The sequence below is a fragment of the Pan paniscus genome, chromosome 16 (genome assembly GCF_029289425.2).
Source record: "Pan paniscus chromosome 16, NHGRI_mPanPan1-v2.0_pri, whole genome shotgun sequence".
In the NCBI taxonomy this organism is placed as follows: domain Eukaryota; kingdom Metazoa; phylum Chordata; class Mammalia; order Primates; family Hominidae; genus Pan; species Pan paniscus.
In genome coordinates this window covers 37865994-37882316 of record NC_073265.2, presented here as the reverse complement: position 1 = coordinate 37882316, position 16323 = coordinate 37865994, and the positions used below count along the sequence as shown (strand labels likewise).

The following is a 16323-nucleotide window of genomic DNA, read 5'->3' as shown; positions in this document are numbered from 1 at the left end:
AGATTTTAAGCAAACCCCAATTCTTATGTTAAATTTGAATAACATTTTAAATTTATTCCCTCTGCTTATTGCCATTACAGTCTCATATGAATAAATCCTTTAACGGTGCCCTGCTGTATAAATCATCAGAAAAAGCAGTTATGTACTACATTTTTCCAGTTATTGCTTAAAATTTCTGTTTTTGTCTGTTAAAATATTACCGGCTTCAAAACTCACCTCTTTGACTACAGTGAAACCTGTTTACCATTCTGATTGGAGATGCACAGTTTATGAAGTGAAAGTGATTTGTAACCCCTGAGTCTGCCTGATGCCCAGTTGGTGGCAGCAACCTTCAGCACCTCACTAATCTTTCCTCTAGTTAAAAGGTACTTTAAACTCATCAGTATCTGCTGTGCACTGGTTCCTTCTCCCCAGCAAATACTGCCTTCTTGTTTTTCTCTGATGTGGCAGGTGACTACAAAATCCGCCTTGGTATTCTTCAAATGCGTATATATTCCTTTCTTGTCAGCTCCCTCTCTTCCTAGATTAGAAAGCTGCCTCATTTTCTGCTCACTGGATGTGCAGTCCCAGCTTGTCTTCCTCTCCTCCCACCCTGTTGCAGGTGTTCTTTTTTTTTTTTCTTCTCTCCCCACTGGGCAGCAAAAGTTGTTCCACAGTGGAAATTTAGGCATCCTCAAGTTTCTTCCCAGCTTCTGCTGTGTTTTCTTAGAGTAAATTGCCAATTTCTGTTTTTACAGGAAATCCTTTTTTAAAAATGGAATCAGTGTGGTCCCCATCTACTCTGCAAAAATTGCATTTTTCTCTATTTTCAAATGAGATTTGTTCAAGTTTCAAAACCACGTGAAATAATAAATGTATAGTAGTTTTCTTTTCCTTGGGCATTGCTTGATATGTGAAATGGGTTTATGAAAAATAATAAAATCATAACGCTATTTGTTTGACTTTCAATTCATGGGAATTTTTCTCAGCTAAACTCTAAATGGTGATTAGGCAAAAAGTGTGGGAGACAGTCCAAAAAAAAAAAAAAAACTCAACTGTACTTGAATAGCAGTAGTTATGCACCATTTATTTATGATTGCCTTATTGCTTTAGCTCCCAAGTAAGGAAATATTACTGTTTCCTGTCAAAGGGGGAAAAGTTCTTCACAGTGAGATCTCCTTTCCCAAACCTTGGAGAAGATGGATTGAGACTTCTGCCCTTGTTGTGTGGTTTATAGGTACATGAGACCAGTTGTATTTGACACAATTTGTCCCCTTGTGTGTGATTCCTTTTGGTCTTTGTTTATTTGTTTATTTTTTTCCAGAGGTCTTGTTGCCAGAAAAATACACATGGAACAGTTCATACCCATGGTAGATTATGTGATGGCAAACTCCAAGGGATTAGTTATGTAGAAGTCTGTTATTAAAATAAAGAACTGTAATAGGGAATACAGAAAAAGTCCTGTAGACTTTATAAAGTCCATTTTACTTTATAAAGGGGACTTTAAGACTTCACCTGAAGTCAGATGGGCTAATAATTAAATATGGGGAAAGACTCCTGCAGGGGTATGGTTTACATTTATTGAAAAGATTAAGCTAAAATATTGGGACACAATTTTTTTTAAAAAAGGATATAGTGTTCTTAAATAGAAGATTTCAGCAATTCCACACATGAAACAAGAAGGTAGAGACAAAATATTTATTTATGTGACTCATTTTGTAACATTGAAGACATAGAGGTTGTTTATAAAAATGTGTAAGTTGGTAATACAAATTAATTAAAACATACATCAGCCTATGGTGAAATGAGATGAGAGCTGATGGAAATGGAGTACAGACTTCCCTTCAACCTTATTTGGAATTTTAAAGAATATTAAAATGTTCCTTTATCGTCTTGTGTAGCATATACTTTAAAAACTATAGTATTATACTGATGACTCTAATCAAGCAAAATACTAAAAAATTATTAGAGTATTCATGTACCAGTTTGTTGGCTTTTTCTTCCAGTAAGCCAATCAGCCTAACCACTTTGGGAGTTTTAGCTTTATTTTCAATGTGAAAATAAGATTTTACAAATGTTTTCTTGAAAGAGAAATACATTCTTTTAACAATTTCTTTGTTTTTAAACATGAACCCAGCAAATGGGCCTGCTTAAGCAACTTAGAATTTTTTCCCATGAGATTCTTTGAAGAAACCGACATCGATAATATATCAGGCCTGAGTTATGTGGCCTAACTCAGGCACTTGATAGTTTAGCGTTTCATGATTGTTCAAGTCGATTTTCTCATTAGATAGTTAAATAATCGAAGACAAGAATCCTATTATAAGCATTTTACCACTAACTCATCATTAAGTGGGGTTTCAGAAAGTTCATTAATTCAGGAAGTCTTGATTGAATGCTAGCTTGAGTTTAGTTCTGTGGAAGGCCAGAGACATATACCCCATAACCCTGGGGATACTTCAGGAACCGTGAGTGCACAGAAGGGTAGCGTCCCTGGAAAGGGGGTCTGGTATTAAGTCTAAACAAATACATAATAACAATTGCAGCCATGGTAGGTAACATTTAGGTAACATCTATATGTTACTAAGCACTATATGTTGCTAAGCACTGTTCTTACTGTTTTGCATATGATAATTCATTGAATCCTCATAGCCACTCTACAAGCTGGGTGCTTTCATAAGCTTCCCTTCGCAGATGTGAGAGCCGAGGTATGCAGAGGTTAAGTTCTAAAGACAAAACTTAACGTTAACTTTTCTTTCTCCATTAATTTTAGTTATGGTTTTGGTTTTTCATTCCACCAGACAAAAATGCAGGCCCAAGACATTGGTAAAATTCCACTTAAAATTCCTAATATTCTTTCATGCTAGTTCACAAATCCTAAGTATGGTTAATCACACAGTATTATTTAGTCCAACAAGAAACTTTCTGCAAAGACATTAATAAAACAGAAAGAATCATAGGATGTTAGAGCCAGCGGGACTTTGGACAGCGTATTATATTTTAATATTAGACCTTGACTTGTGTGAGGGTGGTAGGTAACCATTGCAGGCAGCCTGCTGGGCGTTGTGTGGGCTTCTGAGCTGGAGGCATTGCTGTTTATGTTGTTCAGAACCCTCTTGCTGTCATGTCCCCTGTGAGAAATCTCTCTGAATAGGGTTGCAAGAAGTATTTCTCTTTCCAGTGGAAATTGGTATGTGTCTTAAATCACGACCAGTCATATGAGTTATTTAATTATTTCTTTTTCATTTTTTAACCTTGGTTGCCTGTAAACTCAGCCCAATTTTTTACGTTAAATTGCAGCCATAATGGTAAAAAAAAAAAAAGCTCTGATGTATCACTTATGATTGTACTTTGCAAATACTAATTCCTTTAAAACATAAATCCTTTATGAGGAAAATTAAGCTTATTTATTCATTTAACAAATGAAGAAACAAGGGATGCAGAGTTTCAGTAATTACTCCAGGGACATAAACTAGTAAGTGGTAGAGTTGGGAAATCTAGCTTCATAGCTGGAGCTCTTAATCTTAATATTTTACTGCTTTACAGTTATAATAAATCTTGTAGCTGGTAAATTTTTTTCTTCCATACCTTTTATACCTTCATTTCCCAAGAATCTTCTCCCACCATTGCTATGTGGAAAGACTCAACATTTATTGATGGCAGATGCTGTTACAAGCCAAGGGAAGCATCATTGTGGGAATGGGATTGATCAGAAGTGACTTTACAGTGAAAGTCTATTAGGGCTGGGCATGGTGGCTCATTCCTGTAATCCAAGTGCTTTGGGAGGCTGAGGCAGGAGGATCACTTGAGCCCAGAGGGTTGAGGCTGCAGTGAGCTATGATCATGCCACTGCACTCTAGCCTGGGCGACAGAGCAAGATCCTGTCTTAAAAAAAAAAAAAAAAGTTTATCAGTGGTCAACAAACTGAAGACCAAGCTCACTTTTTTTGAAAATAGAGTTTTATTGAAACAAATCCATGCCTGTTTATTTACTTATTATGTATGGCTGCTTTCTCCCTACAGCAGCAGAGTGGAGTAGTTGCAACAGAGACAGTATGGCCCATAAAACTGAAACATTTGCTCTTTGGTCCTTTACAGAAAAAGTTTAACAACCTCTGATCTACGTGATAAAAAGTGACTGTCTACTAGGAGTGAGAACTCCTTGAAGGCAGAGATCTTGCTTCTTTTATTTATCTCTAGGAACATCTAGGAACTGGGTATGCGGCACATGTTCAATAGAATAGTTTTTGATGGTTGAACTCTGAGCAATTTTGATGAGCTGATTAACTGGGTATGGTTAATTATGTAAACTAGAGCTTGGAGTAAGTATAGCTGAGAAATAAAGGAAAGATGAGTGAAAAATACATCAAGGGAAAGGGATATGAAGTGTCTGAGGTCTTAGGACATTGACTGCAGTTGGGCAGGGTTGGCACGGCATGGTTCCAAGTGACATGGTTTGTAGTGCAGTCTATGAAACGAGTGCCCTCTGGAGCTGTGCAGTTTGCAACCTTGAGCAATCTTGTGAGCCCGTACATAGGTGGCAACGTTGTTAGGGAAAGGAGAGGGACTAGTGGAAACATAAATGTCACTGATTGTTGTGAAAGGCAAGGACGGGGAGCTAGTAAAGGATTGTAAGATAGGAACATGATCAGATCTTTGCCACTGGGTAGAGGTGTGAAAGGTAGATGATTAGAGAGAAGAGAGACTAAAGACAGGGAGATTTAGATTTGGGAGGCTAATATAGGAGTCACAGTGAGAGTCCACGATGGTCTGAGCAAATTCAGTGAAAGGGGTGAAGAAAGAAGAGACTCAGGTGGTTCCAGAGTTAATGCAGACAGTACTTGACTAGTTGGTTGTGAAAGACAAAGGCGAGGAGGACCTAGAATGCTCCTACCTCCATATATATTCAAACTTACCATACACGAAGTCATTGTAGCACCATAAAGAGAAAATAAAGGGAAAGGAGATCAGGCCTAGGCCCTCTACTACCATGAAACAAAGTATTTTCATTTGTGAGTGTTTGAGTTATTTTATTGCTACGTAACAAATTGCCCCAGACTTCGTGGCTTAAAACAACAATTTTATTCTTTCTCATGATTCTGTGGCTCAGGAATTTAGACAGGACACAGTGGGGAATCTTGTCTCTGCGCCCCACAATGTCAGTTGGGCTGGAACAGGCAGTATGACTTCTTCACATATGCATCTGGTTCTGTGACCAGGCACTGGCGCCTGCAGCCCTGTTTACTTGGGTGTGGTTTATCTAAATGGACCCACTGAGGAGGGGAATAAAGGAAGCAAAGAGCCACTTGTCTGGCTCTGCTGGGGGCCTTCCAAGTTTTAAAGCTCTCTCTCATGCAGTCTCCTGCCTGAACCTGCCCCCGGGATGGAGCCATTGAATGTGTTTTTTTTCAAATGGGGAGACTGAGCCCCAGATGCAGCGACTACACCTTGCTCAGAGTGTCTGTTGGGGCTGGATCTTGAACAGCAGCCTCCTGACCCTGGTCACATGTGTTAATCCCACATATTGACCGTAGGCTAACTTGAAGGGCTGGGGGCTGGCTGGCTGGCGTCACATGGGCTCATATGTCCTCGACATTGCCTGGATTCCTTGATTCTCCTTTATATAGTCTCAGGTTGTCCCCTTTCTATATGTGTCCTCTCTACATGGTCTTTAGATCAGCATAGCCAGACTTTTTCCGTGGCAGCTCAGGATCTCTCAAGAACACAAAGGTGGGAACTACCAGACTTTCTTCAAACTTAGCCTGGAATCGCGTGACCTGGAATTCCATCCAAGTCATAGGCCTCATCCAGATTGAAGGGCATGGACTATTAAGACCTACCTTTGGATGTGAGGAGCAGCATGTGTCTGCCGGGAGGGGAGAAAGTGGGGCCATCTTTGGAGACCAGCTACCACTGTGAGGCAATAGATCTTTGAGAAGGCTAATCAGATACTTTAAGTTTTAATTCTAACTTGATCAAGTTCAGTTGGCTTAGTTCTCTACTGAGGATGCCTCATTGTATTTTGCTGCTGTAACTTCAGAATGAAAAAGCTCCATAAATATTGTGTTTGCATGTTCTGTTAGATTCATGTTAGGGCATTGTTCTTAGTTTGTCCACAGTTCTGCATTTAAAGAACTCACAACTGTCAGGAATAAAATGAAAGTTCCTAATGAAGCAGTATGTTTTGTTTTATTCAAATGTGAGAATTTCAAAACATCTAACCATTTTCCATTTGCTTTTAAGAAAATCAGCTTTTAAGATTATACATTAAATAAATTTAATGCGCAATCACTCTAATTTATTAACTTTGGTATGTTTTAACTTTCTTCTGTATGGAATTTTATTTTCAATTTCTATTTATAGCCTCAAATGTATGTATCTGTTGGTGTAATCCACCTCAATTTTTTAAATTAGGGGTTATACTAATAAGTAAAAATAGGTTGCAGTTGCTAATAGAATTGGTGTTGTAATGAGCTGAACTGTACTATTTTTCTTATAAATGGAGTAGCCACATTATCAATAGAATAAAATTGGATTAGGAATATAGTCAAGTTTGCATTGTGGGTGTCTTATACTATATCAAATCCTAGATTTAAATTTCTTGTGACTACCACTTTTTCAACTTAAGTGACTTTTTTTTTGGTTGAAGTTATCACTGACTCTATTTATTCAGCTCCCTCAGAGCGGAAGAGAGAAAGCAAAAATCCCTATCTCCACCATTCCCAGCCGGAGATGTATTCCAGACAGCAAGCAGGCTCAGAGTGGGAGAACTGCTCCATTAAACAAGTGGTTTAGTTCAACATTTTGAAGGATTATGAATTCCTAGACCATCAGTCATACTTACATTCAAATATAAGTATCCAAACACATCTAAGTCCAAATATAGTACAACCATTTTATGATGTTGGTGTTGGGAGACAGGATTTATGTCTGCCCTAAAGACACACTGTCTGCTGTCAAGTTTCATGGTTTTGAACTGAAGTATGGTAATATCTTTATTAATAAAGACAATGTATTCCAGAGGCAGGGTTTCATTTTGTGTGTGTGTGTGTGCGTGTGTTTTTTTTTTTTTGGTTTCTTCTTCTTCCTTTTCCGTTTCTGTTTCTCCTTCTTTGTTGCCATCTTTTCCTTTTCTTCTTTTTCTTCATCATCATTGTTTCATCTTCTTTTTGTAAGTAATTTCATAAGCTGTGCTGCAAATAAAATAGGGAGAATAGGAATGTCAAATGAGAGTTAAAACCTTAAGAAAAGTAAACAAGGTCTAAGTAAAATACAAAATTTTTACCTGGGAACTTTGGGGTGTTCAAAAAGCAAAACAGGGTTAAGGTTTTTGTTAGGGGAAGGAAGGAGAAAGCCTGAGGGAGGCAGGAGGAGAGAGCTGGCAGAAGGTTCTGGAGTGAAAGTCTTGCCAGCCAGTGGACCTAGGCTGGACAGAGCAGACGCTGGGTTTTGAAAGATATTGATGACAACCCCTTCACTCCCGGCAGCATTGGGACCAGGCGACCTGTGGCCTTAATCAGCCTCTTTTAGGGGACAGAGAGCTTATGGAGGAGAGTCAGGACATAAAAGAAAGACACTTGGGTGCCAGAAAAGATTTGTATGAAAACATTTAGAGGAATGCAGTGGAAAAGCAGGTTAATCCATTGTCTGGTATGCACCTGTGTATATGGTACTATGTAAAGTTTGATGCATCCTGCTTCTTGTAACTAATGGTTTATTGTGTATCATTTCCCCTGTTCATTCAGTGCTAATCTGTAAGATTGTGTAATCAGACCCTAATAGGTTTGGGCCTTTGATGAATAACTTTTAAAGGACCTTCTTATTTTTAAATGCTTTTATTTTTGCCATTGAAATTATGGCTCATATCTTCTTCCATAGCCAGACCATCCATCTTTAGAAAAATTCATATTACAAATTAGTTATAGTAAGACAGATTTTAGAAATGTATAAATACTGAAACTGAGGCCCAGAGAAGGTCCAGGAACAAGTGCTCAAGGTGCTTATTTTCCTCTCCGGTTCGTAGGTGTGGAAGCTGAGTCACGTGGTAGCGAGAGCTGACCTAAGAGGCACGTTGTTGGGTAATAGATTGGGCCTCTTTGTGTTCATACCCTCAAGAGGTGGACTGGTATCTGCAAGTTCTCTGCTATACTTGAAATAACCAAACCTTATCAATCCTGTGGGCATGGGTGTTTTTCTTTCTCTCATTTATTTGACCTTAGGCAGTGTGATTACTCTCTCAGCGGTCAGCCCTGAAGGGGTGATACTGTAGCAGAGTTTTAGATCCTCAGTACTACCCTGCTCTCAGTGGGAACCTCCACATTAGAAGGGATTGGGTGGGATGGGACTTTTTGAGGGAGGTAGTTGTCAATGAAGGTATCAGTCAGGTGGTTGGAAAAAGAGAAATAGTCTTCTCCGGGAGTCTGAAGCATGACTCCTCCCCCCAACCCTCCACCACACACATACTCACACTTCTAATTGGTAGTCAAAGAGTCAAATGACCTGGGATCAACTAAGGCAGTTCTAGGTCTGTGATTAAGCTTGGTTTCTTGTTGTGTAACTTGCTGGCTCAGTTATCCAAACTATACATTAAGAGTTCATGTAATAAACATGCTAAAGAAAGAAAAAAATTCTTAAATTCTTGTGTTTTCTTCCATATCATCTCCCCTAGTAATACTGTAAAACATCTGCCTACTCCAAGTGACAACTATGTTATGAGCATTAGCTGCGTTTGAATAGGACCCAATGCTTCATTTTCAGAATGAACACCCTGTCTTGGGCTTGTTGATATTATTATCTTTTTTTCCAATGATTCTAGGCAGAACTGCCATTTGGAATATCTTTCTCTCCCTTTCTGATGGGGTTAATGTCTGAGGAGATGTAGGCAAATGCTTTTCAGTGAAGGACTTGATGTGCAGCCTTTAAGTAGACAAATAGTTTTTTAATCTTTCATGGACTGCTGGTGCTTCACACCCCAGAGTTGAGGCCACTGACCTCAAGTTTGCAAATTTTATATCCCATTACCACCCTGTGAGCTCTGTACTCCCCAGGGTCACATAGTTGATGTTTTAGCTGGAATCTGAGAAAGTGCCTGAACATTTCCTGAAGAGTTGGCTAGGAATGTTTGGCAGTTTGGTCATAAAAACCCAGAGCTAGTGGCTGGGGTATATGTTATAATTACCTCACACTATTTCCTATTTGAGCCTGGCTGTGGGTAGTGGGGTATACTGGTATTGATTGTGGGACCATATTTTAAAGGACCAAGGAGTCATTTTCAATGATCACTAATAACCATTGGCCACACTTTCAGGAAGGTTTGGAAGTGTGGAAATAGACATGCTTTGGGTCAAATCCTGGCTCCACCACCTACTAGGAGGAAACCTTAGACGAGTGATTTGACCTCTCTGGGCCTCAGTTTCTTCACTTGTAAATGCGATTAAATTACTCATCTTTCTGTGTTGTCCTAAGATTTAATGGGATGGTACATTTCAAGTTCTTAGTACTATGCCTGACATGTTTAGCTATGATGATGAGAATGATTATAATGCTGTTACAGATAAGGAAAATGAGGCATAGAGTCATCCAAAGAGGCTGTTTTTTATGGCTAAAGCAAAAATCTAGATAATCATACCTATCTGGATACCACAGTCTCCACTTTCTCATCATAGAAATGATTATATTAAGAAACAGGAGGCAAATCTGAATTTTAAAATGTTCAAAAGCGTAATTTTAATGGACTTACTGTATCTGTGGAGATCTGGTTATACTTAAAGGCAGTTTGGGGATAAGTTTTTATTTTTAAATTTTCTCTTTCCCTAAATTATGTTGTCTTCATTGGGAAACAAACTTACTAAATATTATTCCTTATTAATATGCACCCCCTCAACTCTTCCAAAAAAGTTTGCATTTTTTAACTGGCAGATCTGTCAAACAGGCCTTGCCTCTTTCCTGATTAACACATTTTTTTAAAGGATACTTTGTGAAAAGAATTTAAATTTTAGTAAATGGAAAGACTGGGTTGAAAACCATTCTCTTTGGCAGCAGTGCAGAGATACCCTGGGAGTTAGAATTGTTTCATGGCAAGGTGGTGCGCCATTCTTGAAATGTGCTTTAATTGCCTCTGTTGGAGTAAGGATTTGGTTATAATTGGGTAGCCCAGATGACCACCTACAATTCTTAGCCACACTGCCTTTCAACACATAATCTCAGAGGTAAAGAGATAAGCCCTCTTTTCCAGATTCCTCATATCAGATCTCGCGGAGAACTCCAGCACTGCCCCAGTCACACACCCTTCACTGTTGCCAAAGAAATAGGACACTCCAGCTGGTCAGGACTGAGCCATGTGTTAGTCCTGCCTGAACCATGTGGAATGGGCTTAGGAAACGAAGAGTTTGGTTAGCAGAGAAGGGGAAGGGATACTGGATGGGCAAACACGACACATCTGCACTCACAGGGAGAAAGCTCCTTTTTCCATAGCGTCAGTATTCCCTCCACCCACTCTGTTATCACTGTCCTCTCTAGGTGCTTTGTGGGCAGGCCTTGCTTGCGTGATTGGGGACAGGCTGACTCAGATTGGCAGCCCCTGAGAAGAGCCACTTTCTAGTTGAGCGTTCCCTTCCTTTGGCTTCATGCCATGCAGCAACATAATGCTTATTTATTACAAAGAGATTCTTATTTGTTCTCCTTCTTCTGTGTCCTCTTTCTCTTGAGAAATTGAAAATCTTTTTATTTTTAAATTTTCTCTTAATGATTTCAATTTTGATTTTAATGAGAGTTGACTTTCGGAGAGGTCTTAAACTATTGAACATCCGTGAGAGTGGAACAAAACATACATTATCTTAATGTAGGCATAGCTTTCGTAGAGTTCCTATACGCTGCACCCTACATGCCAGCTCTGGTTAACTGATTGGCAGTAAACTCTAAGAAGTTGCGGTTGCTTCATATTCATTCACAGACTATAAAAATAAGAGTAGAGTGTTTTAAATAAGGAACGATTTGAACAGATAATAGTTACTTTTCTATTTGCCATTGAAAATGTTCAAATTACTTAATGTCTCTCATCCCCGTGGGGTAAATCACACCATCACCAACAGAAAGTTTGTAAAAAAGTAAGAATATAAAATCAAACAAATGAATACCAGGTACTTTCTTTTCTTTTCTTTTCTTTTTTTTTTTTTTTTGAGATGGAGTCTCACTCTGTCATCCAGGCTGGAGTGCAGTGGCACAATCTCGGCTCACTGCAAATACCAGGTATTTTCTGTGCTCTACCGACTTCCTGGGAAAAAAATAAACCTCAAATAAAATAAACTTTTCCTTTTAAAGTTTTGAAAACCTTTCAGGTATTTTACAAAGATAGGCAAACCACTTTTTCTCCTTTTGCTTGTAAGCAGTTCTAACTTAATCCAGACATTATTGAACTTTGACAGAAGACAGCAGGGTCTAATTTGACTGCAGACTGACTCATCTGCTCATTTGCATTTGGGACCTTCCTTGAAAATAGGTTGTTTGACACACATTCTCACACATTGAAAGGTCAGAAGACATACCAGGATTCTTTGCTAAATGATTTCCTCCCTCCATTTCATATTTCCCTTGTCCATAAGAATTCTTCCACTTATGCACAGAAAAACCCAAATTTAACCTTCTTATGGACCTGATACACAAAAACCCCTTCCCCCAAAACACATCTTTTGTTAACTGATGGGTTTATGTTTGTCATAAAGAAAGATAAAATGTCTTTATGAAAATGAATCATGTCAAAAAGGACCTGTGATGCCCAAGGGGATCCATCCCCTGGACCGACATGTTAATTGTTTGCACAGGTGTAGTGAAGTCATTTGTTCTTGGATTCCTCATCTAGTGAACTGTAACCTTATTTAGTAGCTGGATACTTAGTAGAAACACTTTGGTTAGTTCTTGCCACTGATTTAACATGGTACACATGTTGGGATTGGACTGTTGTCTCTTAATGGGGGTCCCCTCCCTCTCAGGAATGTTGAGCTGCATAACAGATAAAGGTGGTTCTTCAAGTGAACGAAAACAGAAAACAAAAGTGTGGCGTGATGGCATGTAGGAGACTGTGGATATCAGGATGGACTAGGCCAGGTGCTGCTGCAAATTTGTGTTTTTTAAAAAGAATTTTATTTAACACAAATGTGGATAATTTCAAAACTAGCAAGAAGGATACAATGATGATCCAGCTTCAGCATTTATCAGTTAATGGTCAATCTTGTTTTATCTACTTCTTCTCTCCCTCATTGCATTTATTTTGAAGTAAATCCTTGAAAAATCATTTTACTTTTAAATATTTCAATGTGTGTCCTAAAAGTTAAGGGCCCTTTAAGAAACATAAACACAATAACATTATTCTGTTTACCATTAACACTAATTTTCTAATATTATCAAATATTCAGTGAATATTTAAAATTTCCTAATTGAGTCATAAATTTTATTTTTTTTTTTGCAGTTCATTCAAATCAGGATCCAAAAAAATCCATATTTTGTAATTGGTTGATCTGTCTTAAATATTTTTGAATATATAGATTGTCCCCCTGTCAGTTTTTCCTTGTAATTTATGTATTGAAGAAATTGGTTCCTGTCCTCTACACCAGTGCTTCTTAAGATGCCAGTCCACAAACTCCTGTTACTGGTCCATGATCAGATGAGAAGCCACGGTGTAAATCCAAAATATGTCACTAAGCACACTATTTAGTTCAGCTGATATTTTATTTCTAGGGAGACTTTCTCGATGAAGGAAGCAGTGAGATGGTTTAGATTCTAGCTTAAGCTCCTTATCTCAGTATAGACTAGTAACGTCTAGTTTGTAGAACAGCATTGGCCAGTCCTTGGACCACACATGGCTTTCACCACTGGAGAGTTTCTTGCAGTCCAGTGATGACTGCATTCCAGTGGTATGGTCCTACCATGTTTCTCAGTCCCCTGTATTTGTTGTGAATTGCTAGTTAGAGCTAGATGCTTGATTCAACTCAATTAACTTTTTTTCAAGACGACTTTATAAGTGGTATGTGTCCTTCCATTAGGAGGGACATCATTACTACTAGTCTCTCTTTTTGTGTTATTAGCATTCATTGATAATCGTTTTCTAGATCTATTAGGGTGGCAGAATGGGGATATTCAAATTCTGTCATTTCCTATTGACTTACTAATGCTGTAAAGTTTTACTCCTAGTTTTGAACTTAGGCTCAATGCTTCACAGCCAGTAATGTTTGCAATATGCTGGGTCTGATTTCTCTTATCTGTGACTTTGTTGTAGAAAAATTATTTAATATCTAACAGTAAGGATAGGCTATTATGAGCTATGAAATTGTGGAAAATTCACACAGAAGGAGCCTGGCATTTGAAAGGGAAGAAAATAATTCTGCAAAGGTCCATTTATCCCATGATCTTTTGTGAGTGTCAAGATGGAAGCACTCAATGTGTTTTTATTTTAAAGTAAGGGATTTCAGGCAAGAACCTTATGAAAAGTTGGTAAGATTTTGGACTATGAGGGTAATAAAGAAGATATCTGCAGAGATTTTAACATTCAGAAGTGAATTTTTGTGCCTTCATTTCGGCATTGCTTTCTCAGGAATGCTCTTTTTTTTTTTTTTTCTTCAAGAAATTGGAACAAGTACAGCCTTAGTGATTCAAATGAAAGATTCTGAAAATTACTGGTACACCCAGTCCCCTTTGGGGAAAGGAAGGTAGGGACAAGAGCTGCCCCAGGAGCTCCTCCCCGACTGTTTGTAGGGGATGGTACGTGTGCATGTGCATGTGTGCCAGGCACATCACCCGTGTGTTTCATGTCAGTGAAACATGTCTGTCATTCTCTAAGGCCTCATGTATTCTTACTTGATAGAAAACTCCTGGGTGAAATGACAGGCTTTTGGAACTGCTTTTTCGTCAGTGGGTGCTGCTACAGAGATTTGGAAGCCCTTTAGGTATGCGAGGTGGATGTATTTCTGTCTGTTTTGACATCATCATCACCACTTCAGAAGTTGTCATGTTGAAACTTTGTGCTGGCATTTAGCACCTGCTCTGCTTAATTATAGCTTGAAACACAAATACTGTGACATCTTCCCTGGAGCTGGAAGGGTGCTGAGAGGACAGTGCTGGCATCACTCACACTGAGAGGGATATCTTTCGGGTTGGATTTCAGGGAAGAGCTGTGCTGGCCATTGGAATGAGGACAGTCACCACTTTCTCTGTGTAATGGACAATATCCCAGCAGCCTCTGAATTAAGTCACAGAGACGTGAAATTGGAGGGGTTTTTTTAGAAGATCATCTGGATCACCCAGGCCTTCGAGCAGCTCATTGTCTTCCTAAGCCGGGTCAGACAGTTGCCTGCGTGTCCTGATGGTTTTGCTTTGAGCTACTTTTCAAAAGACAAGCCACACCCATGTTGAAGTGTGTGTACTAACACATTCCAATGCCAGCTCTGAGTAGGTTTTGAATTATCCACATGTTGAATCTTTCTTGTGCTCTCTACACATCCACTCCCTCAAACATTGAGCATGTTAAGAGCTGACTAATGTTTTTACCGGAGGGTGCAGGACAGAATACTCATTCTCTGTTGGGAAATGCAGAAACTATTTCAGAAACAGAAGTGCCAATCTATAGGAGTGAATGTTCCTAAAATGTGTTCTCTTTACATTGTTTTCCTTTGCTAATACACTTCCCAAACACTGTCTTATTTATTTATTTTGCAAACCTAGTAAAAAAATCAGAGCACAAAAAATGATGTACAAATTAGTTTATACAAAAAAGAGAATACATTCTCTTTGGAGTATTTATGGAAACATCTTTCTAATCTCTAATATAAAAATCTTTAACACTAACCTTGGAATGTTATTAATAAAGTCTTTTGGTTTTATTAGGGATTTATGACGTTTCCATTGTGTAGCCTTTGAAAAATTACTTCACTTCTCACATTTTCAGTTTCCTCATCTGAGAAGGAGCACACCAATACATTTTCTTGATAGGGTTTGGGGGAAGAGTAAATTTTATAAATTAAAGCTCTCTAATAGTTGCTAATTATTATTTTTATTCCACTGAATGACTTCATGTGGACTAAAGTACTGATTTGGTTAAATTCCCTTAAATTTAAATTAGACTTCTTATTAAAAGTTTTCCAGATATCTAAATGTTTAAAAAATAAATGCTTACAACTTTGTTTCAATTGCAAAATGAAAAAAAAAAACTTAAGTTTTTGACTGCTAATATTGTGAAGTGTTAATTTCAATGAAATAATCTCAGCAACTGCATGCTTTTACCTAACTTCCTCTGACTTTATAGAAACTTAAAATCTGTTAGTGATTTATTTATTTATTTATTTTTGCTCCTGAGCAACAATATTGTCCCTGTTTTGATGGGAGGGCTAGATAGAGAAATGTTTTAAAGATCCATGGCCTGTTGACTGCTATGAAATATGGTTTGAGCTACAAGATCTCTGAAGCTTTTGTAGCTATAAATGTTTCTAAATGATGCAACTGAAACATGGAAGAATTTCACTCTTGTACTCCATGTATTCCACTTATGGGTAATTGTTGTTATGTGTTAGATTTTTTCCTTTTAATTTTCTAAAATTTAAAAAAGTAGATGAAATGATACTGATTTCTTACTAGTAATTATACTTTTCATTTTTTTTTTTTTTTTGAGACAGGGTCTTGCTCTGTCACCCAGGCTGGAGTGCAGTGGCGTGATTGCGGCTCACTCTAGCCTCAACCTCCTGGGCTCAGGTGATCCTCCCACTCAGCCTTCCAAGTAGCTGGGAAGCTACAGGTGCATGCCACCGTCTTGGCTAATTTAAAAATTTTTTTGAAGATACAGAGTCTCGCTATGTTACCCAGGCTGGATCTTTTTTTAAAAGTTTCTTATAAACATATCCACCTTTTTAAATAAATTAAATACTCACTACTCTGATAGAATTCTCATTAACTTATGTTGTCTTAGTGGTAAATGAAACTCTAAACTCTCATTTACCACCTAAGATTCAAGTATTGTGTTAGGTGCTGGGATTGTAAAGAGAAATCTGAACTTGCTATATTTAAGGAACTTGCACACACACAAAAAAAAACCCTGGCAATTTCCAGTTTTAGGAGAGGTGAAATTCTTGAATAATTTTGGTATGAGGCTGAAGTCACCAAATAGGATTCAAAACGGACTTGCTTCCTTGCTTCACGTTTAAGCCACTCGTGCTAGAAATAGCTCACTGAAGTCTATCTGTGAGCCAGTCCAGGATACTGATTTTATGTTATAGTTGCTAATGGGGCAGGATCTTCTGGCCTTTAAAATAAATCAGGTGCGTCGAGGATGAGAACTCTCCAGGTTTTAAGTCTCTGATTCATG

At 38.2% G+C, this 16323-nt stretch overlaps 1 protein-coding gene across 2 annotated transcripts in view; it reads left to right on the top strand.

Moving 5' to 3' along the window:
• The window catches only part of FBN1 (fibrillin 1), a 234792-nt gene that overhangs the window by 2853 nt on the left and 215616 nt on the right, over positions 1-16323 (top strand). The window lies entirely within an intron of this gene.